Source organism: Nomascus leucogenys, chromosome 18 (assembly GCF_006542625.1).
Source record: "Nomascus leucogenys isolate Asia chromosome 18, Asia_NLE_v1, whole genome shotgun sequence".
NCBI lineage: Eukaryota > Metazoa > Chordata > Mammalia > Primates > Hylobatidae > Nomascus > Nomascus leucogenys.
Window position 1 is genome coordinate 41,074,465 of NC_044398.1, and position 26,784 is coordinate 41,101,248.

Genomic DNA, 26,784 nt, shown 5'->3' on the forward strand with positions numbered 1-26,784 from the left:
CCTCCGACTCCCTGGTTCAAGCAATTTTTCTGCCTCAGCCTCCTGAGTAGCTGGGATTACAGGCGTGCACCTCCACACCCAGCTAATTTTTTATTTTTAGTAGAGACGGGATTTCACCATGTTGGCCAGGATTGTCTTGATCTCCTGACGTCGTGATCTGCTCACCTCGACCTCCCAGAGTACTGGGATTACAGGCGTGAGCCACTGCGCCCAGCCAGAGATTCTTACATTTACCTTCAGTGGGAGATGAGGAAGATCATTATGGCTTAGACAATGCTGCACATGTAGGTTGCTGGTATGTCCTGAATCCATGTGCATAAAGCACTTCCCATTTTTCTATTGTAATGCAGACTCTCCAGCTCAAGGCCTAGAGTATTTGATCCTAAGATCAAGACATTATGCTCCTTGAATAGTAGTGCTCTTTGATTTCATGTGTCACATTAACACACAGCCCTCCTATATTCCTTCACTAACTTCAGGATTGAGCAAGGTCTTTTAAATTTTTTTTGGTTAAAGTTATTGACCTGGGATCAGGGTGCTAGTTCTACTGTCAACATTCAACATGTTTTTTCAGTGGATATTTTTCTTTGGGCTATATTTGCCTTCCAGTATGTTTCTGCAATATGTAGTGGTAATTTTCCTTACCTTCCTCCTACTGCCTCTTATACTCATCTTCCCAAAATAATCTGCCTCCCTTAAATAGGTTTTCTTAGAGGGTAGGTTGCCAGGCAATTAAAAAATATTAGATCCCAAGAAATCTATTCTGTTTGCATTGGATTTTTTTCAGATTCTGTGTGTTTGCAACAGTACTAAATCAAACTCTGATGTAGGGGAAAAAAGTATGTCAACCAAAAATTTTATATACAGCAAAATCATTCTTCAAAAATGGAGGTGAAATTAAGACATTCTCAGGTAAATTTAAGAGATGAAGTTTGTCATTAGTAGACCTGCCCCCCACACAATGCTAAAGGGAGTCCTTCAGGATAAAACGAAAGGACACTAGGTAGTAGGTCAAATCCACACGAAGAAATACAAGCACCTCATAGGTAAATGTAAAATATGATATAATGTTTTTTCTTTTTTTTCTCATTTCTGATTTAAAAGTCAATGCGATAAAATAATAATTATAACACTGTGTTAATGGGTGTACAAAAAGATGTAATTTCTATGATGACAATTGCACAAAGAAAGAAATGAAGAGAATGGAGCTGTATAGAAGCAAAAGTTTTTATATACCATTAAAATTAAGTTGGTATTAACTTGAACTAGATTGTTATAAGTTAGAATGAAGTATAATCCCCATAGCAACCACTAAGAAAAATAACTCAAAAACAATCTTAAGGAAACAAGGGAATTAAAATGGTACATTAGAAAATATCTATTTAACATAAAAGATGGAGAGACAAACTTTACGTGTTTGTAGATGAAATAATGATGTAACAGAGCTTGATCCAGTTTTTTGATGTTTGATGGTTGACAGCTTTGAAGCCTCATCCTTCCTCCTGTTTCTGCTTTACATCTGGGCAAACTGATAAAGAAAGCCTGGGTTCTCCCTCCTTCAGCCAGGGGAGGTTTGAATCACATGCAGGAACCTACGCTCTGGCCCTACTCCCTAACTGCCATAAATACTCCAAGCTTTTCTCTGCTCTCTCAAGCCATTTTTGGCACTGCTTGTGAGCCATGGTGCTCTTTTCAGAAAGCCTCATTATGTGAGTCATGAACCGTTCCATTTTCTCTTGGGGTGAATATGGTATCATTAGTCTTGACATCTAAATCAAATTTTGGAAGGGATTCATCCTATGCAGGATGAATAAACAACTCAAGACAATTATAAATGGAGGGGGATAAATTGACTTATAAAAAGATAGGTGCTTATACTTCACTTGAACTGATGAAATAATGACACCATTAGACTGTGATATTTTGTATATATGGTGTAATACTACAGCAGCCATATACACAAAAGCTACTCAAAGAGCTGCACATTCAAAAACAGTATAAAGCAAAATAGAATTCTAAAAGTTCAAGTAACCCACAGCAAAGCAAGTAAAAGAAAACAGAGAAATAAAAAAAAAAACAAAATATTCAAGTCCTTTTTGATCCCGAAGTCGATTAGGTGCCGCTGTTGCTGCTCGTATTGACTCTGGAACTGTAGCCAGACACGGGACTGGAGGATGAGCAAAAGATGCTGAGCAGGTCCTGAGATCCTAAGAAGGAGGAAGAGGAAGAGGAGGAATGAATGAATCCCCTAACAACAGTGAGACAGCAATGAGAGCAGTTGGAGAAATGTGTAAAGGCCTGGAAGCAGCTAGAGCTCTGTGACAAGCGTGTATCCTCTCAATCACATACAGAAGAGGATTGCAAGAGGAGCTCTTTGACTTCTTGCATGCAAGGGACCATTGCTTTGCCCACAAACTCCTTAACAACTTGAAATAAATGTGAGGACTTATTCACTCCAGCCTTCATCACCTGGGTATTGGGATATTTCTTTACAGTTTTGAATATGCCATTTGTTTCTTTTTTTTCTTTTTTTAAAAATTATTATTATACTTTAAGTTTTAGGGTACATGTGCACAACATGCAGGTTTGTTACGTATGTATACATGTGCCATGATGGTGTGCCACACCCATCAACTCGTCATTTAGCATTAGGTATATCTCCCAATGCTATCCCTCTCCCCTCCCCCAACCCTACAACAGTCCCCAGTGTGTGATGTCCCCTTCCTGTGTCCATGTGTTCTCATTGTTCAATTATCACCTATGAATGAGAACATGTGGTGTTTGGTTTTTTGTCCTTGCGATAGTTTGCTGAGAATGATGATTTGCAGCTTTATCCATGTCCCTACAAAGGACATGAACTCATCATTTTTTATGGCTGCATAGTATTCCATGGTGTGTATGTGCCACATTTTCTTAATCCAATCTATCATTGTTGGACATTTGGTGCTGGAGAGGATGTGGAGAAATAGGAACACTTTTACACTGTTGGTGGGACTGTAAACTAGTTCAACCATTGGGGAAGTCGGTGTGGTGATTCCTCAGGGATCTAGAACTAGAAATACCATTTGACCCAGTCATCCCATTACTGGGTATATACCCAAAGGATTGTAAATCATGCTGCTATAAAGACACATGCACACGTATGTTTATTGCTATTTGTTTCTTATTTGTATAACTGTAAGTTCATATGAACCTCATAGATTTTGGCTTAGGCTAGTAGCTTCTATGTAATTTGCAGTGATTCCATCTTAATAAAGTTCTGTGATCTGCAAAAAGTAAAGTGGCAGCCTTAAGTCCTAACACACCATTAATGATATTAAATATAAATAGTCTTAATGCAGCAATAAAAAGCAGAGATTGACAGAGTGAATTAAAAAGCAGGGCTCAACTGTATATTGTCTGTAGGAAACTCACTTCAAAATAATGATACAGGTAGTTTGAAAACAAAAAAATGGAAAAAGATATCTATACAAACATTAATCAAAAGAAAGTAGGAATGGCTATATTAATAAGCAATAAAGTAGATTTCAGAGCAAATAAAATTACCAGAGGCAGAGAGGAACATTGTTAATGATGAAGGGTCAGTACACCAAGAAGACAGCCATCTAAAAGAGCTGCAAAATGTGTGAAGCAAAAACTGATGGAACTTAAAGGAGAACTAGACAAATCTACAATTATAGTTGAAGACTTCAGTGTCCCTCACTCAACAATTGCTAGAATAACTAGACATAAAATCAGTAAGGATATAAAAGAACTCAAAAACTCCCTCAACCAACAGTATATGGTTAACATTTATAGAATAATCTAACAACAGCAGAATACACATTTTTTTCAGGCCCACAAAGTAGATAGCAGCATAGAACATATGCTGAACCATAAAACAAACCTTAACAAATTTAGAAGAATTGAAATCATGCAGAGCATATTATCTAATATTATGGAATCAAACTCAAAATCAATACAGAAAAATGATCAGAAAATTTCCGAACACATGGAAATGCAACAGCATACTTGTAAAAATCCCATGGGACAAAGGGGAAATCTTGAAGGAATTAAAAAATACACTGAACTGAGGGAAAATGAAAACACAACATATCAAAATGTGTGGGCGCACATCTAAGGCAGTGCTGAGAGCAACGTTTGTATCGCTTAACACATGCACTAGAAAAGGAGAAAATTGAAAATCAATAATCCAAGCTCCTGACTCAAGAAGTTTGAAAACTTCAAAATGTAAGCAGAAGGAAGGAAAAAATAAAGGACAGATATCAATGAGATTGACAGCAAAAAAAATAGAAAAAAATCAATGAAACAAAAATGATTCTTTGAAGAGATCAATAAAATTGATAAACCTCTAGAAAGACTGGCAAAGAAAGAATAAATACACAAATTACAAACATCAGGAGTGAAACCTGATATATCACTGCAGACCTGTAGACATTAATATGATGTGGGTTACTATGAACAACTCTACACATGCAAATTTGACAACTTAGATGAAATGAACTAATTCATCAGAAAACACAAAGTTCTGCAACTCTGCCGATGTGAAATAGTTATTTTGGTTAGTGTTGTAACTTAAAGAAAATTGAATTTGTAATTAAACATCTCCTAAAAAGGAAATTTCCAAGCCCAGATAGTTTCACTGGATACTTCTACCAAATGTTGAAGGATGAATTGACACCAATTCTGTACAAAAATCTTTTCTAGAAAATGTAAGGGAACACCAGTTCATCTTTGTGAAGTGAGTAATACCAAAACCAGACTGGTCTCATACCAAAACCAGACATAGTACAAAATCTTAGAGAATAGAATTCAGCAATTTATAAAAAGAAATATGCACTATTTCATGTGGGATTTTTTTTTCTAGGGATACAATGATGATTTAATATTAAAAAAGTCATCAGTGTAATTCACCACAGTAACAGACTAAAGTTGATGCGGAAAAAAGAATTTGCCAAAATCTAATATTCACTTATGATGAAAAACTCTCAGAAAAAATAGGAAGAGAGGGAGAACATCCTCAATTTGATAAAGAGCATTTATTAAAAAAATTGCAGTTAGCATTATGTTTAATGGTGCTTTCCTTCTAAGACAGGGGAAAGGCAAGGATGTCTGTACTCACCACTTTTATTCAGCATTGTGCTGGAAACTCTAGCCAGTACAATAATGCAAGAAAAGGATATAAAAGACATGCAGATTTGAAAGAAAAAATAAAACTCTCTCCATTTGCAGATGACATGATTAGCTCTACAGAAAATCCCAAGGAACCTGCGAGACCCTCCTGGAAACAAAGTGAGCTCAGCAATGTTGCAGGAGAGCCCTATGAAGGAGGGGTTGGGGTATGGAGTCTGGATTGGCTGTTTTGCACGTGAAAGGTGTGTACGGTTGAGCTGTTTCCGATCTTTAGGAACTGGTTAACGCTGGGAGGGGCAGCCCCTTTGGGGTCAGCAAGGCCCCAGATGTCAAAAACATGAGAACACAGAAAATAAAGGATGTGGTTACTACATCCAGGCTCACTGATGGCTGGCTTCTCTTCATCCTGCCAGTCTCAGCTTAATTGTCACCTTTTCAGACACAGCTTCTGGGGGACCATGCAGCCCAGATGCCCCCACCCACCTCATACTCCAAGCAACACCCTGTTTGTTTCATTCACAGCCTTCACATTTTTAGTTACTTGTCTGTTACACATGTGTGCCCTCTGTGAGCACAGAACCATGCCTGCCTTATTCATTGTTAAATCCCCAGGGCCTGGCACAGGACCTTGCGCATAAAGGGCACCCAATAAATATTTCTTTAATGAAAAAAACAAATGCATGAGGATCACAGAGCTTAAGTGGCTTTCCAAGGTTGTACAGCTGGTAAATAGAGAAAGCAGCAGATGAGCAGAGTTCTCTGGACTTCAGTTTTGTTTATTTTTTACTCTGACACATTATGGTGCTTCTCAAAGCCATGAGTGCATCATGAGCCAGCTTTGCCTGGCATTTAGGCCCTCTGAGAAACTCCAGCCATGGCACCGCCTGGTCCCATTGGGTGTGAAGGGCTGAGTCCCCTGATTCTGAGGGAGGCTGTGCAGCTCTGTAGAGGGTCTGGAACAGAACTGCTGTCCCCTCACCAGGGCCCCCTAGTCCCCACTGATGACCAGTCAGACTTGTGTGAAATTTCAGATTTAGCCCATCCCAAGGGCTCAAAAGGTATTTGATTCTGTAGGCCTGTCAGAGTTGCCAGATTTGGCAAATAAAAACATAGGATTCTTAGCTAGATCTAAATTTCAGGTAAGCAACAAATATTTTATTTTATTTTATTTTATTTTATTTTATTTTTTATTTTATTTTATTTTTTTTTTTTTTGAGACGGAGTCTCGCTCTGTCGCCCAGGCTGGAGTGCAGTGGCGCAATCTCGGCTCACTGCAAGCTCCGCCTCCTGGGTTCACGCCATTCTCCTGCCTCAGCCTCTCCGAGTAGCTGGGACTACAGGCGCCCGCCACCACGCCCGGCTAATTTTTGGTATTTTTAGTAGAGACGGGGTTTCACCGTGGTCTCGATCTCCTGACCTCGTGATCCGCCCGCCTCAGCCTCCCAAAGTGCTGGGATTACAAGCGTGAGCCACCGCGCCCGGCCCAACAAATATTTTATTAAATAAAAGGATGTCTCAAATATTACAAGGAACATATTTAGAATAAACCACAATTCGCAGTTTATCTGAAGTTCATATTTACCTGGGAGTCCTGTCTGTAAGCTGGCTGCCTTCCTGAGGGCATGTTCCAGGAGACTGGATTTTTAAAATAGATTCCTCGGTTGATTTCTCTCATCAACCATGTTGGAAACAATTGCTAATGCCAATCAGTAATCCACTAGATTGCCATTTTTGCTCAAGTTATTAACTGGCAAGTTTATATATTTTTATTTAATTTACGGATCTGGAGTCCTTGTCATTCATTAACAGTGTCTCTCACTGGCACAGGAGACTGCAGAAATCACCATTTTTTCCAGGGTTTATAATTTATAGAGGAAATTCCTGATAGACAGAGATGGGGTGAGCTAGCATTGAAGACAGGTGAAAGGACTTCCTGCCAACTGCCCTGTGTGCTCTGCTCCTGTGGGAAGATTACTGGGCTTGTCAGCCATTAGAAGGGGGCAATGTCAGAGAATGACAGGGTGATCCTGTGTTTTTTCTTGGGGTGGGTGGGTAGATAATAGCCCCAACAATCAGAACTGGGGACACGAAGTGTCTTTAGGTAAGAAAGACACAGTGAGATGGTTGTGGAGATGTTCATATCTCCTTTGTGCATGCGGGTGGAGGCATTTATCAGGCAGGCCAGTGCTGGGTCTGCATTTGGGAGTGCAGCTGGAGCTGGACGCATGTGTCTGGAAGTCGTCAGTGTGCTGGTGGTAGGTGACACTGGGCTGTGAGTGCAATCGTCCAAGAGCAAGGACAGGGCCTTGGAGAGTGTGGGAACAGCCAGCTCCCTTCCTGTTCATGCTGTTGTTTCCCTGTCCACCTCACCGGCTGCAATCCACTCACAGAGTTCCACCCAGTCCCACTGTAGGGGGCTGCCCCGGTGCCCACCCACACCCTGTAACCCCAGGGCTTTATTTGAGACAAACATGGTTGAGTGTGATCATGATGCTGGGATTATGATCCTCGAGACCTACTCACTACAGCTGAAACACTGCCCCAATCTTCTGCACAGTGAAGGAGGCCATAACAAGAATCTCTGTTACACATATGGAAAAATGATCACATTTATGGGTTACTCAAAGGCCACAGTCTACGAAAAGACATATGGGAAGGATAAATGAACCGGAACTTAAGGGTGTTCTTCCCCTGACCTCTAGAAATGTTGGGCAAGTTCACTTTACCTCTCCGTATTCTGTCTCCTCACCTGTAATGATGTGTGATGCCTTCCTTGGAGGGCTCTAAGGGTTAAATAAATGTATATGAGTACACATATATATGTATATATTGATGTATATGCATATGTGTGTATATATGTCTATGTATGTAAATACACACACATAGACACATGGTGTTTAGAATAAGCTCTGACATGTACACTCAATAAATATTAGCTATGTATATGTTGAATTGTATTAAATTGTATGTAACTCTTCCATTCCTTTTGAACAAGGTTGTGGACTCTTGTGTTCTGTTCAGGCCAGAGTGGAGGCAGGCAGACAGGTTGAAACCCGTATTTCTGCTGGCTTAGGATCGGGGCCTCCTGCCGTCTGGTCTTCATTTGTTTTTATGAGTCCAGAGCAGGATAAACTCTTCAGCCTCTCTCTTACTCTAAGTGGAAAGAGCCCTAGGCTGAGAAAAGGAAATACTGGTGTTTATCCACTTCCACTGGTGAAATGGGAGAGAACACAGTGTGTTTGAGAGGGGGCAGCAAGTGTGGCGGGTGCTGTTGTGTTCCCCAGGTGCCCCTCAGGACTGAGGCACTCCATGCCGGAAGCTGACAGTTCTCAGCCAAATTCCTCTCTGGAGGTTGCTCTCTGGCTTGCACAAGCTATCCACTTCTTGTGGGCAGCCTGCATCCAATAACTGGTTGATGAGGAGAGGAGTCTACAGGCCCTGACCTTTGGCCTCAAGATGGGAGAACACCAAAGATCCATTCCAGATCCAAAAATTCTTGAAGCTGAGCTTTCCATTGAAACCACCTTGCAGTTCAACTTCCTTTGCACAGTTTTGCTTTTCTCACCCCTTATAGATGTGACTGTTAGGAGTAATTCCTAATAAACCTTCTGCACACAAATCTCAGAGCTTTAGAGACTCTTCTTTTTGGTAATCCCAACCTATGATAATTGGTACCAGAAATGGTCCTACAAAGCACAACCTAAATTTTGGTTTTGAAGATGGACCATCCATTGGCTTACTGGCAATGAAGACCACATCACTGGTCCAAGTGTACCCTGATAGTCCCAGTGTCAAATTGGGGAACAATTGTTGAGATTTTCAACAGTGGTAGACTGAGATTGGGTGCTGGTGGGAGAAAGCATATGGCAAGTGTGACATCTCAGGTGGTCATCTTGGGAGTCTGGGGGCTGGAGATAGTCACTATAAGGACATTGGAACCAGGTGACCATTCCCGGAGGCCATCAACACCTTGGAGAAAAACAATGACAGTCTGAAGATGAGAAATCACCAGTGTAAGGCGAAGTGTGAAAGCCAGAGGATCTCCCTGGCTGCACATGGGAACTCTCATTTCTTTCAGTCAAAATGCAGAAAAGCAGAGGAGAAAGCTCCAGAGAAAGTTCAGTTTTCAGCATTTGTAGGTCTGCTCCATGCAGATGAGGGCTTTGATTGGGAAGGAGACACTGAGTTTGGAATAAGGGCTTGCATGGACATAAGTTTTTGTTTTTCTTGGGTAAATATGTGAAAGTGGAATTTCTGGGTCATATGGTAGGTTTAAGTTTAACTTTTTCAGAAACTGCCAAATTGTTTTCCAAAGTGGTTGTACTATTTTACATTCCTACTAGTAATGTATGAGAGTGCCAATGGCTGTATATCCCCGCCAACCTTGTATTGTCAGTCTCGAATTTTAGCCATTTCAACTGCTCTGTAGCATCTCAATGTGGTTTTAATTTGCACTTCCCTATTGACTGAAAATACTGAGTGCTGTTTCATAGGCTTATTTACCATGTGTATATCTTCTTTTGTGAAATATCTATCCAAATATTTTGTCCATTTTAAATTGGGTTGTCTTCTTGTTGAGTTGGAAGAGTTCTATGGATTCAAGTTCTTTGTCAGATGTATGACTGAAGAATATGTTCTCCCAGTCAGTAGCTTACCTCTTTTCATTTCCTAAAACTCCTATCTGCACTGGTTTCATTTTTTTGATGGTGTGTCCTTTCTTTCACTGTTGTCCATTAACCACTCAGCAGCAAATTTTGTGGAGAGATCCTCAAATGATGTCCAGGATCCAGGCCCTTCTCACTGTTTCTGCCACTCTCCCTGAGCTTTCCCAAGTCTGCATCACCTCTCCCTGGATCACTGCAATGGCCTTTTGATGGTCCTCCTTGCCTCCACTCTTGTCCCCTTGCAGCTACTGCCGATACAGCAGGCAGCCTGATCCTTGAAATGTAGATGATACGATGTCACTACACACGTCAAAACCCTGCATTGGTTCCCCATGTAATTGGAGTAAAACCCACAGATCTTACAAAAACCAATAAGGGCCTCCGTGGTCTGATGTCCCATCCCATGCCTGACCTCATCTCTTTTTTGTTCAACTCCACTGCAGCCATACTGACCTCCTTGCTGTTTCTCCAATGTGCAAGTCACACTCTTGCCTTGCACACTTAAAAAAATTGAAATGTAACTTACACACATAAATTTCACCCTCTTAAAGTATAATTCAGTGTTTTTTTTTATTGTATTCACAAAGGACCCCAACATCAACACTCATTCCAGAACATTTTCATCATTCCCAGAAGAAATCCCATCCCCATTGTCTCCTGCCTTTTTTTGTGTGTGTGGAAATTGCAAAGGAAGATTTATAGACAATGAAAATATAGTACTTTGATTGCTCAAAAGGTATAATGTGCTGGAACTTGAAGTCATGTAGTTTACTTGTTGACCATCTGGCTACAGTTCATTACTGCTTCAAAAGCTAAACTTAATAATCTTCCTAAGCTGCTTTTAAAATAAAGTTCTTAAATTATAGCAATAAAGAAAAGGAAACAATTAATACTGCAGTTTGTCAAAAAACATGTATGAAATTTCAACTCTCATTCTTAAAAAGTTATAAAAATTGATGTTTTGGCTAAGTTATAAACATGCTTATAATGCAATTATTTGTGTAACTCTAGTAATGCTTATGGTGGCTACAAGATCAGAATAGATTCTTAAAAAATATAAAAAAATAAAAATATTTAGCCCCATTATTTATCTGTAGAGTGTGCTTATGTATGTCCAAATTTCAGCATTTACTATATCATCATTGCTTTAATTTAAGAAGTCACATGAAGAATAAGGCAAAAGCACCTATGAGCTGGCATATTAGTTTATTTCTCAACTTGTAAAAATATTCTTAATTTGTTGATGTAGCAAACAAATTTCAATTCTGATTGCTTTGCAGAAAAACAACATAATTTTTACAATAAAATTTATGGGTTTTTTTTTTTTTGAGATGGAGTCTGGCTCTGTCACTCAGGCTGGAGTGCATTGGCACCATCTCCGATCACTGCAACCTCCACCTCCTGGGTTCAAGAGATTCTCCTGCTTCAGCCTCCCAACTAGCTGGGATTACAAGCCTGTGCCACCACACCAGGCTAATTTTTGTATTATTAGTAGTGATGGTGTTTCAACATGTTGGCCAGGCTGGTCTTGAACTACTGACCTCAGGTGATTCACCTGCCTTGGCCTCCCACAGTGCTGGGATTACCGACGTGAGCCACCGCGTCTGGTCTTGCAATGAACTTTATGGTTCAATTGCATACAGGCAACATGTTATATATGAAAAAATTACTAACTGAACTACAGGTATTAAACACTGAAAAAAGTTAGCAGTTTATTATGATTTGTTTTATTTAACAATTTATGAAATCATAGCCATCAGCTTTTCTAGCGGAATTCAGGATTCTCGGTGGAGCTGTTAGTGCAGCGAAACTTTATAGGTAAAATACACGAATACTTTTGATAGCACTGTTTTTTTGCTATTTAGTTGATGCAATTTCTTCCTAGCCTCGATGGTCTTTACAATTTAGCATGTTTTTGCAGTGGCTGGTACCGGTTGTTCCTTTCCATGTTTAGTGCTTCCTTCAGGAGCTTTTGTAGGGCAGGCCTGGTGGTGACAAAATCTCTCAGCATTTGCTTGTCTGTAAAGGATTTTATTTCTCCTTCACTTATGAAGCTTAGTTTGGCTGGATATAAGATTCTGGGTTGAAAATTCTTTTCTTTAAGAATGTTGAATATTGGCCCCCACTCTCTTCTGGCTTGTAGAGTTTCTGCCGAGAGATCAGCTGTTAGTCTGATGGGCTTCCCTTTGTGGGTAACCCGACCTTTCTCTCTGGCTACCGTTAACATTTTTTCCTTCATTTCAACTTTGGTGAATCTGACAATTATGTGTCTTGGAGCTGCTCTTTTCCAGGAGTATCTTTGTGGCGTTCTTTGTATTTCCCGAATTCGAATGTTGGCCTGCCTTGCTAGATTGGGGAAGTTCTCCTGGATAATATTCTGCAGAGTGTTCTCCAACTTGGTTCCATTCTCCCCATCACTTTCAGGTACACCAATCAGACGTAGATTTGGTGATAGCACTGTTAAGAGATCTCTCTAAAATTAACTCACTGGTTTCATTCTCAAGCCATGTTGACCTGGGCCACTCAACATGGCTTTTATTGTGCCTGATGTTAATGCATGTTGTCTTTTTACAACAAATTCATGATAATCAGAGGATATCCATTTGACATATGTGGCATCAGGGCCTTCATAGCCACCATAGGTTTTCTCCTCTCCATCCATTATGTCCTTATGAAATTATACAGTTTTGGGAAAGTCTACCTCCAGACTTTTGCATTGCCTTTCCCCCTGCCTTGATTGCCCTCCATTCTTTCTTTGTCCATTTGTATTGCTATAGAGAAGTACCTGAGCCTGGGTAATTTATAAAAAAAGAGGCTTATTTGGCTGACGGTTCTGCAGGCTGTATGGGAAATGTGGTGCCAGTATCTGGTTGACTTCTGGTGGAGCTCTCAGGCTGCTTCCACTGATGGTGGTAGGTGAAGGGGAGATGGCTGTGCAGAGGTCACATGGCGAGAGAGGAAGCAAGAGAGAGAGCGTAGTGCCTAGCTCTTTTTAATAGCCAGCTCTCATGGGAGAACTGACCCATTACCTCTAGGCCAGTGACAAGCCATTCACGAGGGATCCTCTCCCAAGACCCGAACACCTCCACTAGGCCCTGCCTCCAGCATCAGAATCAAATTTCAACATGAGGTTTGGAGGCGGGGCAAATATCCAAACTACAGCTCACTCCCTCACCTCCTTCAAGGCTCAACCCAAGTATCACTTTACCAAGGGGGCATTGTACCCCGACTACCCTGTTTAAAATCAGTCTCCTCTACTTTTTCTTTTTCCATTCTACTTATCATGTTCTAACATTCTGTGCATACTTATTTATTCTCTTTATAATTTATTGCATTCTCTGGCAACAATGTAGGGACATTTGTGCTGTTCACTGGTGAAACCTAAGCACCTAGAACAGTGCCTGGCACACAGAACATGCTTATTAAATATTTACTGATGAGATGAACAAGCCAATGAAATCTTGAGCAAATGTCAACCTTTCTCGACATAAGTGTGACTGGGCACCCCAGGCCTCCCTTGAGGATAGTCTTAGCTGCTCTTTTTTCACCAGGCCCCAAATCTGACTTGAAGAGGCAATGCAGATATTTACTGAGGTTCTTGGGGGAGATGGAGGAGGAAGCGGTTACAACCAACATTAAGTCATCACATCTCTAACGGCCTCCTCTTTTCCTAAATTCTCCTCCCCATAGCAGCATACTCAGTTTTCCTATTTTTTTTTTCCTTTTTACAGAATCTCTCTCTCCTCCTTTTTTGCTGGCTCTCTGTGTCCTTCCCAACACTGCCCTTTGTCTTGTACACCCATACAGCAAAACAAAACACTGGTCTGCTCAGCCAGACAACTGGCCACTTATTTGTTCCTAGACAAGGTCACTGATAGACAACAGGGATATGTGGGGATTCTAATACTCTGACATTTTGAGAATAGTTGACTCCACCCTACCTGGATGTGTGAGGCAGTTATTCCAGGTATCCACTGCTTGCCATTCTAAGCCTATGTCCTCAGCTCCTAAGAAGGTGTGAAATTCTTTTTTGTTTTGGAAAGCAAGGAAAGAATAAGAGAAGTCTCTTCTGATCCTTATTCTTTGGGAAAAAAAAAAAAAAACAACAAATGGGGTATTTCAAGAGGCAAGAATACAAAAGGCTGAGAAGCACATGGAACTGTAATGAGAGGCCTGCAGCCTCAAAGGTGAGTCTCCCCAGAGGGGAAACCTGAGCCCCAGGCCTGGGGTTCCTTACTGTCCAGGTTCTCATTCCTTTCACACTGCTTCACACTGCTTGGGGCATGGCTGTGCTCACAGGCATGAGATAACCTGAAGACTGGGGTCTATTTGCTGTGACTCTGTGTTTTATCATTTGAATGATTGCTTTAGCCTTCATAGTATACGTCCTTAGCTTATCATAGTCGATCTTTGAGTGTATTTATAGCACTTTATAGACAGTATTAGAATCTCATGATAGTTGTTCCCATTTTCCCCCTCCTGGCTTTTTGTGCTATTGTCATACATTTTACATCTACATATGTTGTAAATGCCACAACTACATCATTATTATTTTTTAATAAGAATAAAACCTTATACAGTTACTCATGCAGTTAACAAGTTCTGATACTCTTTATTCCTTTGCGTAGATCCAGATTTCCATGCGGTCTCAATTTCCTTCTGCTGAGGAAGTTTCCTTAATGTTCCTTTGTAGCCCACGTTTGCTGGTGATGAATTCTTTTTGCTTTTTATTTCTGAAAACAGTCCTTATTTTCAAAAAATATTTTTTGCTGGATATGGAACTCTAGGCTGACATTTATGTCTTTAATCCAACTGGAATTTATATTTGTTTATGATAGTCATTAAAGTCCATTTTTGAAACTGTAAGTCTGATATTAAATTTCTAGGCACCCTGAAATCGATGGGACCCAGCGTTAACTAGGTTTTCTTTTGGTTTCAGCTCTACGTAATGCTAATCTCCTTTTCTGATGCCTTTTTTCATTCAGTTCTTTAAAAATGTTGCTTTATTTTTGCATTGTTTCAGACAAGAAATCTTCTGTCATCCTCATCTCTGTCTCTGTATGTAATACGTCTTTTTACTCTGGTTTATTTTAAGATTGTCTATCACTGGTTTTGAGCAACTTAATACTGAGGCATCTTGTAGTTTTCTTTAAGTTTCTTGGGCTTGGAGTTTGTTGAGTTTTTTTGATCTATGGGTTTATAGCTCTGATCGAATTTGGAAATTTTCAGCCATATTTCTTCAAATATTTTTTCTGTTCCACACCCTCTATTCATTTCAATTTTTGATTATTTTCTTTCTCTTGGTGTCTTATTTTGGATAGTTTCTCTTTCTTTAAGATCCCTAATATTTTCATCTGCAATGTCTAATCTGTTGTTAATCCCATCCAATATATTTTCCATTTTAACATCTCACACATTGTAGTTTTTATCTCTAGAAGTTCAATTTGCCTGTTTTACGGATTCCATATAGCTAATTTTTGCAAATACATAATGCAGTTATAATAGCTGTTTTAGTGTCCTTGTTTGCTTATTTGAACATCTGTGTCAGTTCTGGGTCAGTGTTGATTGGTTGATTTTTCTTCTCATTATGTTTTCTGCCTCTTTGTTGCCTCAGCTTAGGAGTCCTGTATTCTCCTGCTATCCTTCTCCCTGCCCCATGGCTGGAGAGGCCTCCAGTAAGCTGGGGCAATCAGACGGGTCACCTCATTAGTGCCCATCTCTTAGGGATCACTGTCCTCCATTGCTTGTTGGCCAGTGTCTTCTTTTTTCTTTTAGATTTCAATATTTATTTTATTTTTTTATTTTTATTTTATTATTATTATACTTTAAGTTTTAGGGTACATGTGCACAATGTGCAGGTTTGTTACATATGTATACATGTGCCATGCTGGTGTGCTGTACCCATTAACTCATCATTTAGCATTAGGTATATCTCCTCATGCTATCCCTCCCCCTTCCCTCCACCCCACAACAGTCCCCAGAGTGTGACGTTCCCCTTCCTGTGTCCATGTGTTCTCATTGTTCAATTCCCACCTATGAGTGAGAACATGCGGTGTTTGGTTTTTTGTCCTTGCGATAGTTTGCTGAGAATGATGGCTTCCAGTTTCATCCGTGTCCCTACAAAGGACATGAACTCATCATTTTTTATGGCTGCATAGTATTCCATGGTGTATATGTGCCATATTTTCTTAATCCAGTCTACCCTTTTGGATATTTGGGTTGGTTCCAAGTCTTTGCCATTGTGAATAGTGCTGCAATAAACATACATGTGCATGTGTCTTTATAGCAGCATGATTTATAATCCTTTGGGTATATACCCAGTAATGGGATGCTGGGTCAAATGGTATTTCTAGTTCTAGATCCCTGAGGAATCACCACACTGACTTCCACAATGGTTGAACTAGTTTACCGTCCCACCAACAGTGTAAAAGTGTTCCTATTTCTCCACATCCTCTCCAGCACCTGTTGTTTCCTGATTTTTTAATGATGGCCATTCTAACTGGTGTGAGATGGTATCTCATTGTGGTTTTGATTTGCATTTCTCTGATGGCCAGTGATGAAGAGCATTTTGTCATGTGTCTTTTGGCTGCATAAATGTCTTCTTTTGAGAAGTGTCTGTTCATATCCTTCACCCACTTTTTGATGGGGTTGTTTGTTTTTTTCTTGTAAATTTGTTTGAGTTCATTGTAGATTCTGGATATTAGCCCTTTGTCAGATGAGTAGGTTGCAAAAATTTTCTCCCATTCTGTAGGTTGCCTGTTCACTCTGATGGTAGTTTCTTTTGCTGTGCAGAAGCTCTTTAGTTTAATTAGATCCCATTTGTCAATTTTGGCTTTTGTTGCCATTGCTTTTGGTGTTTTAGACATGAAGTCCTTGCCCATGCCTATGTCCTGAATGGTAATGCCTAGGTTTTCTTCTAGGGTTTTTACGGTTTTAGGTCTAACATTTAAGTCTTTAATCCATCTTGAATTAATTTTTGTATAAGGTGTAAGGAAGGGAATCCAGTTTCAGCTTTCTACATATTGCTAGCCGGTTTTCCCAGCACCATTTATTAAATAGGGAATCCTTTCCCCATTTCTTGTTTTTGTCAGGTTTGTCAAAGATCAGATGGTTGTGGAAATGCGGCATTATTTCTGAGGGCTCTGTTCTGTTCCATTGATCTATATCTCTGTTGTAGTACCAGTACCATGCTGTTTTGGTTACTGTAGCCTTGTAGTATAGTTTGAAGTCAGGTAGCATGATGCCTCCAGCTTTGTTCTTTTGGCTTAGGATTGACTTGATGATGTGGGCTCTTTTTTGGTTCCATATGAACTTTAAAGTAGTTTTCTCCAATTCTGTGAAGAAAATCATAGGTAGCCTAATGGGGATGGCATTGAATCTATAAATTACCTTGGGCAGTATGGCCATTTTCACGATATTGATTCTTCCAACCCATGAGCATGGAATGTTCTTCCATTTGTTTGTATCCTCTTTTATTTCATTGAGCAGTGGTTTGTAGTTCTCCTTGAAGAGGTCCTTCACATCCCTTGTAAGTTGGATTCCTAGGTATTTTATTCTCTTTGAAGCAATTATGAATGGGAGTTCACTCATGATTTGGCTCTCTGCTTGTCTGTTATTGGTGTATAAGAATGCTTGTGATTTTTGTACATTGATTTTGTATCCTGAGACTTTGCTGAAGTTGTTTATCAGCTTAAGGAGATTTTGGGCTGAGACAATGGAGTTTTCTAGATATACAATCAGGTCATCTGCAAATAGGGACAATTTGACTTCTTCTTTTCCTAATAGAATACCCTTTGTTTCCTTCTCCTGCCTGATTGCTCTGGCCAGAACTTCCAAACTAGGTTGAATAGGAGCGGTGAGAGAGGACATCCCTGTCTTGTGCCAGTTTTCAAAGGGAATGCTTCCAGTTTTTGCCCATTCAGTATGATATTGGCTGTGGGTTTGTCATAGATAGCTCTTATTATTTTGAGATACGTCCCATCAATACCTAATTTATTGAGAGTTTTTAGCATGAAGTGCTGTTGAATTTTGTCAAAGGCCTTTTCTGCATCTATTGAGATAATCATGTGGCTTTTGTCTTTGGTTCTGTTTATATGCTGGATTACATTTATTGACTTCCATATGTTGAACCAGCCTTGCATCCCAGGGATGAAGCCCACTTGATCATGGTGGATAAGTTTTTTGATGTGCTGCTGGATTCAGTTTGCCAGTATTTTATTGAGGATTTTTGCATCAATGTTCATCAGGGATATTGGTCTAAAATTCTCTTTTTTGGTTGTGTCTCTGCCTGGCTTTGGTATCAGGATGATGGTGGCCTCATAAAATGAGTTAGGGAGGATTCCCTCTTTTTCTATTGATTGGAATAGTTTCAGAAGGAATGGAACCAGCTCCTCCTCGTACCTCTGGTAGAATTCGGCTGTGAATCCATCTGGTCCTGGACTCTTTTTAGTTGGTAAGCTATTGATTATTGCCACAATTTCAGAGCCTGTTATTGGTGTATTCAGAGATTCAACTTCTTCCTGGTTTAGTCTTGGGAGAGTGTATGTGTCCAGGAATTTATCCATTTCTTCTAGGTTTTCTAGTTTATTTGCGTAGAGGTGTTTGTAGTATTCTCTGATGGTAGTTTGTATTTCTGTGGGATTGGTGGTGATATCTCCTTTATCGTTTTTTATTGCGTCTATTGATTCTTCTCTTTTCTTCTTTATTAGTCTTGCTAGCGGTCCATCAATTTTGTTGATCTTTTCAAAAAACCAGCTCCTGGATTCACTAATTTTTTGAAGTGTTTTTTGTGTCTCTATTTCCTACAGTTCTGCTCTGATTTTAGTTATTTCTTGCCTTCTGCTAGCTTTCGAATGTGTTTGCTCTTGCTTTTCTATTTCTTTTAATTGTGATGTTAGGGTGTCAATTTTGGATCTTTCCTGCTTTCTCTTGTGGGCATTTAGTGCTATAAATTTCCCTCTACACGCTGCTTTGAACGTGTCCCAGAGATTCTGGTAAGTTGTGTCTTTGTTCTCCTTGGTTTCAATGAACATCTTTATTTCTGCCTTCATTTCATTATGTACGCAATAGTCATTCAGGAGCAGGTTGTTCAGTTTCCATGTAGTTGAGCGGTTTTGAGTGAGTTTCTTAATCCTGAGTTCTAGTTTGATTGCACTGTGGTCTGAGAGACAGTTTGTTATAATTTCTGTTCTTTTACATTTGCTGAGGAGTGCTTTACTTCCAACTATGTGGTCAATTTTGGAATAGGTGTGGTGTGGTGCTGAAAAAAATGTATATTCTATTGATTTGGGGTGGAGAATTCTGTAGATGTCTATTAGGTCCACTTTGTGCAAAGCTGAGTTCAATTCCTGGATATCCTTGTTAACTTTCTGTCTCGTTGATCTGTCTAATGTTGACAGTGGGGTGTTAAATTCTCCCATTATTATTGTGTGGGAGTTTAAGTCCCTTTGTAGGTCACTCAGGACTTGCTTTATGAATCTGGGTGTTCCTGTGTTGGGTGCATATATATTTAGGATAGTTAGCTCTTCTTGTTGAATTGATCCCTTTACCATTATGTAATGGCCTTCTTTGTCTCGTTTGATCATTATTGGTTTAAAGTCTAGTTTATCAGAGACTAGGATTGCAACCCCTGCCTTTTTTTGTTTTCCATTTGCTTGATAGATCTTCCTCCATCCCTTTATTTTGAGTCTATTTGTGTCTCTGCACATGAGATGGGTTTCCTGAATACAGCACACTGATGGGTCCTGACTCCTTATCCAGTTTGCCAGTTTGTGTCTTTTAATTGGAGTATTTAGCCCATTTACATTTAACGTTAGTATTGTTATGTGTGAATCTGATCCTGTCATTATGATGTTAGTTGGTTATTTTGCTCGTTAGTTGATGCGGTTTCTTCTGAGCCTCGATGGTCTTTACAATTTGGCATGTTTTTGCAGTGGCTGGTACTGGTTGTTCCTTTCCATGTTTAGTGCTTCCTTCAGGAGCTCTTTTAGGGCAGGCCTGGTGGTGACAAAATCACTCAGCGTTTGCTTGTCTGTAAAGTATTTTATTTCTCCTTCACTTATGAAGCTTAGTTTGGCTGGATATGAAATTCTGGGTTGAAAATACTTTTCTTTAAGAATGTTGAATATTGGCCCCCACTCTCTTCTGGCTTGTAGAGTTTCTGCCGAGAGATCAGCTGTTAGTCTGATGGGCTTCCCTTTGTGGGTAACCCAACCTTTCTCTCTGGCTGCCCTTAAGAATTTTTCCTTCATTTCAACTTTGGTGAATCTGACAATTATGTGTCTTGGAGTTGCTCTTCTCGAGGAGTATCTTTGTGGCGTTCTCTGTATTTCCTGAATCTGAATGTTGGCCTGCCTTGCTAGATTGGGGAAGTTCTCCTGGATAATATCTTGCAGAGTGTTTTCCAACTTGGTTCCATTCTCCCCGTCATTTTCAGGTACACCAATCAGACGTAGGTTTGGTCTTTTCACATAGTCCCAAATTTCTTGGAGGCTTTGTTCATTTCTTTTTATTCTTTTTTCTCTAAACTTCCCTTCTCGCTTCATTTCATTCATTTCGTCTTCCATCAGCGATACCCTTTCTTCCAGTTGATCGCATCTGCTACTGAGGCTTCTGCAATCTTCGCGTAGTTCTCAAAACTTGGCTTTCAGCTCCATCAGCTCCTTTAAGCCCTTCTCTCCATTGGTTATTCTAGTTTTCCATTCTTCTAATTTTTTTCAAAGTTTTTAACTTATTTGCTATTGTTTTGAATTTCCCCCCGTAGCTCAGAGTAGTTTGATCGTCTGAAGCCTTCTTCTCTCAACTCGTCAAAGTCATCCTCCATCCAGCTTTGTTCCATTGCTGGTGCGGAACTGCATTCCTTTGGAGGAGGAGAGGTGCTCTGCTTTTTAGAGTTTCCAGTTTTTCTGCTCTGTTTTTTCCCCATCTTTGTGGTTTTATCTACTTTTGGTCTTTGATGATGGTGATGTACAGATGGGTTTTTGGTGTGGACGTCCTTTCTGTTTGTTAGTTTTCCTTCTACCAGACAGGACCCTCAGCTGCAGGTCTGTTGGGGTTCACTAGAGGTCCACTCCAGACCCTGTTTGGCTGGGTGTCAGCAGCAGTGGCTGCAGAACAGTGGATTTTCGTGAGACCACAAATTCAGCTGTCTGATAGTTCCTCTGGAAGTTTTGTCTCAGAGGAGTACCTGGCCGAGTGAGGTGTCAGTCTGTCCCTACTGGGGGGGTGCCTCCCATTTAGGCTGCTCAGGGGTGAAGGACCCACTTTAGGAGGCAGTCTGTCCGTTCTCAGATCTCCAGCTGTGTGCTGGGAGAACCACTACTCTCTTCAAAGCTGTCAGTGAGATAGGCACATTTAAGTCTGTGGAGGTTCCTGCTGACTTTATGTTTGTCTGCCCTGCCGCCAGAGGTGGAGCCTACAGAAGCAGGCAGGCCTCCTTGAGCTGTGGTGGGCTCCACCCAGTTCGAGCTTCCTGGCTGCTTTGTTTACCTAAGCAAGCCTGGACAATGGTGGGCGCCCCTCCCCCAGCCTCGCTGCCGCCTTGCAGCTTGATCTCAGACTGCCGTGCTAGCAATCAGCGAGACTCCATGGGCATAGGACCCTCCGAGCCAGGTGCGGGACACAATCTCCTAGTGTGCCATTTTCCAGGCCCATTGGAAAAGCACAGTATTAGGGTGGGACTGACCCGATATTCCAGGTGCTGTGTGTTACCCCTTTCTTTGACTAGGAAAGGGAACTCCCTGACCCCTTGCACTTCCTGAGTGAGGCAATGCCTTGCCCTGCTTTGGCTCACACACAGTGCGCTTCACTGACTGTTCTGGACCCACTGTTTGGCGCTCCCTAGTGAGATGAAACTGGTACCTCTAACAGAAATGCAGAAATCACCCATCTTCTGTGTCACTCAGGTTGGGAGCTGTAGACCAGAGCTGTTCCTATTCGGCCATCTTGGCTCCACCCCCCCGGTGTGCCATTTTTTAAGCCCATTGGAAAAACACAGTATTAGTGTGGGAGTGACCCGATTTTCCAGGTGCCTTCTGTCATCCCTTTCTTTGACTAGGAAAGGGAACTCCCTGACCCCTTGCACTTCCCGGTGAGGCAGTGCCTCGCCCTGCTTCGGCTCGTGCATGGTGCACTGCACCCACTGTCCTGCACCCACTGTCTGGTACTCCCTAGTGAGATGAACCTGGTATCTCAGATGGAAATGCAGAAATCACCTGTCTTCTGCATTGCTCACTCTGGGAGCTGTAGACCAGAGCTGTTCCTATTCGGCCATCTTGGCTCCACCCCTTGGCCAATGTCTTAAAAACTATTTTTTCATATATTTTATTTATTATTTTTGTGGGTTGAGACAAGAGCGTAAATCAAGACCCAGTTACTTCCTCTTGGTCAGAAATGGAATCCACTTGCAACATGTAGACAATGGTAATTCTTTTATAGGGATCAAATGTGTTAATAATTGTAAAGGGTGTAGTCTAGAACTTGGCAGAGAGTAAGTAGTCAGTTAACATTAGATATTGCCACCACTGACAATACTGTTGCTTGCCATTGCTGCTAGTAATTATCTCAAATGGATTAAATATGTTAATTCAAGTGCCTGGCCTTGACCTGGTGGTTAGTAAGTCCTCTTTAATATTTATCCTTCCATTGCTGTGGGTGCCATGCTATTCTTACTATAACTGTTATTATTATTACAATCAGACTAACAACCCTGGCCTCAAAGAGACTCACTGGCGTGTAACAGAACCTGACTGATCTCTTCCCAGAGGTTATAACTAAGGGTGTTTCTGAGATGTGGAGTGAACAAGAATCCTCTAATCCAAGCCTAGGTGGACAGATCCAGGTGAAACTTGCAGGGGATTCTTACTTTTGTCTGAGAGATGTGTTTTTCCTAGAAGTTATAAAACAGCATTAAGAAATTTAGCTTCTCTGTTATATAGTCTCCGCAACATAAGTTATGCCTCCCTAGTGTCCCCCAGTTATCTCATTGTAATTTCCTAGAGTTGAGAGGTGGGGGCAGGAAAGGGAGCTAGCACCTGCTGAGGGCCTGCCATGCACTAGATTCTCCCTCTAATGCTGGAATGGCCATGTCCCTTAATTTCTGAGTCTTAATTTCATCAAGTATAAAATGGAGATAATTGTGCCAATCATACAGTGTTATTATGAAAATGAATTTAAACACGTATAAAGTGCTGCGGGTAGTGTTTGGCATTGTCTGTATTTGATACATTTTATCCATCATTATTATCTTCACAAAAATCCTCCATTGTAGCTGGCATTATTGTTCCCACTTACATAAGACATCTGATGGAGCCAATATCAGTCCCACAGGGAATGACAAGCCCATCCCTAAATGCCATTTGCTCATTCATTGTTGGAAATATACTGAGGCTCTCCCATATTCCAAGCCTGGGGCACACAGTTTTCTCCCAGAGAACAAAGTGCAGACAGGCAGGTTAATTTACAAGTGTAGGCCAGGCACAGTGGCTCATGCCTGTAATCCCAGCACTTTGGGGGGCCGAGGTGGGTGGATCATGAGGTCAGGAGTTCAAGACCAGCCTGGTCAAAAAGACCAGCCTGGCCAACATGGTGAAACCCAGTCTCTACTAAAAATACAAAAATTAGCTGGGCATGGTGGTGGGCACCTGTAATCCCAGCTACTTGGGAGGCTGAGGCAGGAGAATTGCTTGAACCCGGGAGGTGGAGGTTGCAGTCAGCCAAGATCGTGCCACTGCACTGCAGCCTGGGCGACAGAGTAAGATTCTGACTCAAAAAAAAAATTACAAGTGTAATAAAATATCATGGGAACATTGGTAAAACTTGTGGAGAAGGGATTGACTTTAAATGGTTTTGAGAGAGGGAAGGTTGTAAGTAATCTTCACTTGGACAAATTTTTGAGCTGTGTTAGCATTTGTCTAATGGCAGGGGTGGGGAAGTGTGTTCTGAGCAGAGAGAATGCCGAGTCAAGGCCAAGAAGCATAATGTTGCCAGCTGACCCATATGTGTGAACTGTAAAATACCACGGGGTTTGATGATAACATGGTCTGTAGCAGGAGATTCCTTATTTTTTTTATTTTTTTATTTTTTATTTATGAAGGAAAGAGGTTTAATGGACTCACAGTTCCACGTAGTTGGAGAGGCCTCACAGTCATGGCAGAAGGCAAAGAAGGAGCAAAGTCACAGCTTACATAGTGGCAGGCAAGAGAGTTTGTGCAGGGGAACTCCCCTTTATAAAATCATCAGACCTCGTGAGACTATTCACTACCACAAGAACAGTATGGGGAAACTGCCCCCATGATTCAGTTATCTCAACCTGGCCCCACCCTTGACACATGGGGATTATTACAGTTCAAGGTGAGATTTGGGTGGGGACACAGTCAAATCATATCAAAATTCCCATTTAAAAGGAGGGTAAATAAAAGGGAAAAAAGAGGAATCATGAAACCCAAGCAATTTTAAAGCCCAACTGGGAAACTCTGTTAGCTTTCAAGGCTTGGGAATAATTCTCTGTGGTTCGGGGCTCTGTTCTCTTGGCCCACAGCTCCATCCTTGGAGTCATTCTTCCTTTTTCAGGAAGAGCAGCCTGTGTTTGTAGATGAGCCATTTCATCAGCCAATTTCCTGCCTGTAGAATTTTGGGGAGTCTGACAACCTTTTGTGTTGTTCTTTCTTTCTCCCATTCAGTCCAAGCTGGCAGTATTTCTCCTAGTATGACATTCTCAAAAGTCATGTGGGACTCCCATGTATGTCTCTAGGATTTGCTCCATTAGACAAGGGACTCCTTTGCAAATTTTTCCTGGAAAATCCCCTCTCTGTCCTGGCTTCCACTGAGATGTCTAAGGGGATCCATAAGCCACATGTCTAATCTCCTGAAAGAGCCCTCCATACGACTGAATACTTTGCACTTTGCATCTTTCTGAGGTACAAGAAAAAAGGTTGTCCAGCCACACCTTTAGTTTTCTCTCCATAGCATACTTTTCTGACAGTGAATCTCCTAACTTTAGAATCTTCTGCAATCTGGATAGGCTAAAAATCATCCAAATTGCCAAGTCCTGGTTCCCTTTTCCTTAACAGTTCTTCCCTCAGTCTGTCTCTTTCCTCTCACATTTTACTTTAAGCAGCAGGAGAAAAACAGACTGAATGTTCAGCACTTTGCTTGGAAATCTCCTGAGTTAAATATCCAAGTTCATGTCTTACGTGTTCTGCTTTCCACAACACTGTAGGACACAATTCAGCTAAGATTCTACTGCTACATAACAGGATTCCCTGGGCTCCAGTTTTCAGTTACATGTTCATTTCCTGAGTCCTCATCAGTGGTGCCTGTAACATCTATATTTCTTTATTATTATTATTATGCTTTAAGTTTTTCTGCTCTGTTTTTTCCCCATCTTTGTGGTTTTATCTACCTTTGGTCTTTGATGATGGTGATGTACAGATGGGTTTTTGGTGTGGGTGTCCTTTCTGCTTGTTAGTTTTCCTTCTAACAGTCAGGACCCTCAGCTGCAGGTCTGTTGGAGTTTATTGGAGGTCCACTCCAGACCCTGTGTGCCTGGGTATCAGCAGCGGAGGCTGCAGAACAGCAGATATTGGTGAGCAGCAAATGTTGCTGCCTGATTGTTCCTCTGGAAGTTTTGTCTCAGAGGAGTACCCAGCCATGTGAGGTGTCAGTCCGCCCCTTCTGGGGGGTGCCTCCCAGTTAGGCTACTTGGGGGTCAGGGACCCACTTGAGGAGGCAGTCTGTCCATTCTCAGATCTCAAGCTGCATACTGGGAGAACCACTACTTTCTTCAAAGCTGTCAGAGATTGACATTTAAGTCTGCAGAGGTTATTGCTGTCTTTTGTTTGTCTGTGCCCTGCCCCCAGAGGTGGAGCCTACAGAGGCAGGCAGGCCTCCTTAAGCTGTGGCGGGCTCCACCTAGTTCGAGCTTCCCGGCCGCTTTATCTACTTAATCCTGAGCAATGGTGGGCGCCCCTCCCCCAGCCTCACTGCTGCCTTGCAGTTTAATCTCAGACTGCTGTGCTAGCAATGAGCAAGGCTCCATGGGCGTAGGACCCTCTGAGCCAGGTGCGGGATATAATCTCCTGGTGTGTCGTTTGTTAGGCCCATTGGAAAAGCGCAGTATTAGGGTGGGAGTGACCCGATTTTCCAGGTGCCGTCTATCACCCCTTTCTTTGACTAGGAAAGGGAATTCCCTGACCCCTTGTGCTTCCCAGGTGAGGCAATGCCTCACCCTGCTTCAGCTCACACATGGTGTGCTGCACCCACTGTCCTGCACCCACTGTCTGGCACTCACCAGTGAGAAGAACCCGGTACCTCAGATGGAAATGCAGAAATCACCTATCTTCTGTGTCGCTCACACTGGGAGCTGTAGACTGGAGCTGTTCCTATTCGGCCATCTTGGCTCCACCTATATGAAGTTATAATTGGCACACAACAAACTGTACATGGTTAAAGGGTACAGTTTGCTAAGTTTTGATCTGTGTGTACCTGAGACACCAATTTGATTGACCATCAGTTTAAAGTATTATCAATACATTTCCTGAAAAATGATCATGTAATTATCTGCTGCATTCCAATATTATTTTAGGATGTATCACTTGGTTTTGTCTGATTCTTACCACAATACTTTGGAGACACCTCATCCTCGTTTTGCATATTTGGACACCGCAGTGCAGGAGCCGCATCTGCGAGTTGGTGAAGCGGTCCTGGGAAGGACATCTCTTCTTGGCGGAACAATCGAAGTGTATGGAAAGATATTTTTTCTCTAAAAAACTAAATGGCTTACTAGGGACCAAATCCAGTGTCTTGACCCACTTAACTAGATCCCTTGGCTGATCCTGAGTGGGCCACAGGCTGGACCCAGAATGTGTGTCTCCAAGCCCTCCAGCCCTCTAGAAGGGCACTCATGTTCACACACCAGGGCCCAAGCCTGAAGGCCGGTAGAGGCCAGGGCTGATGGAATGGAGCCTGCAGCCAGCATTGGGCCTGCCCT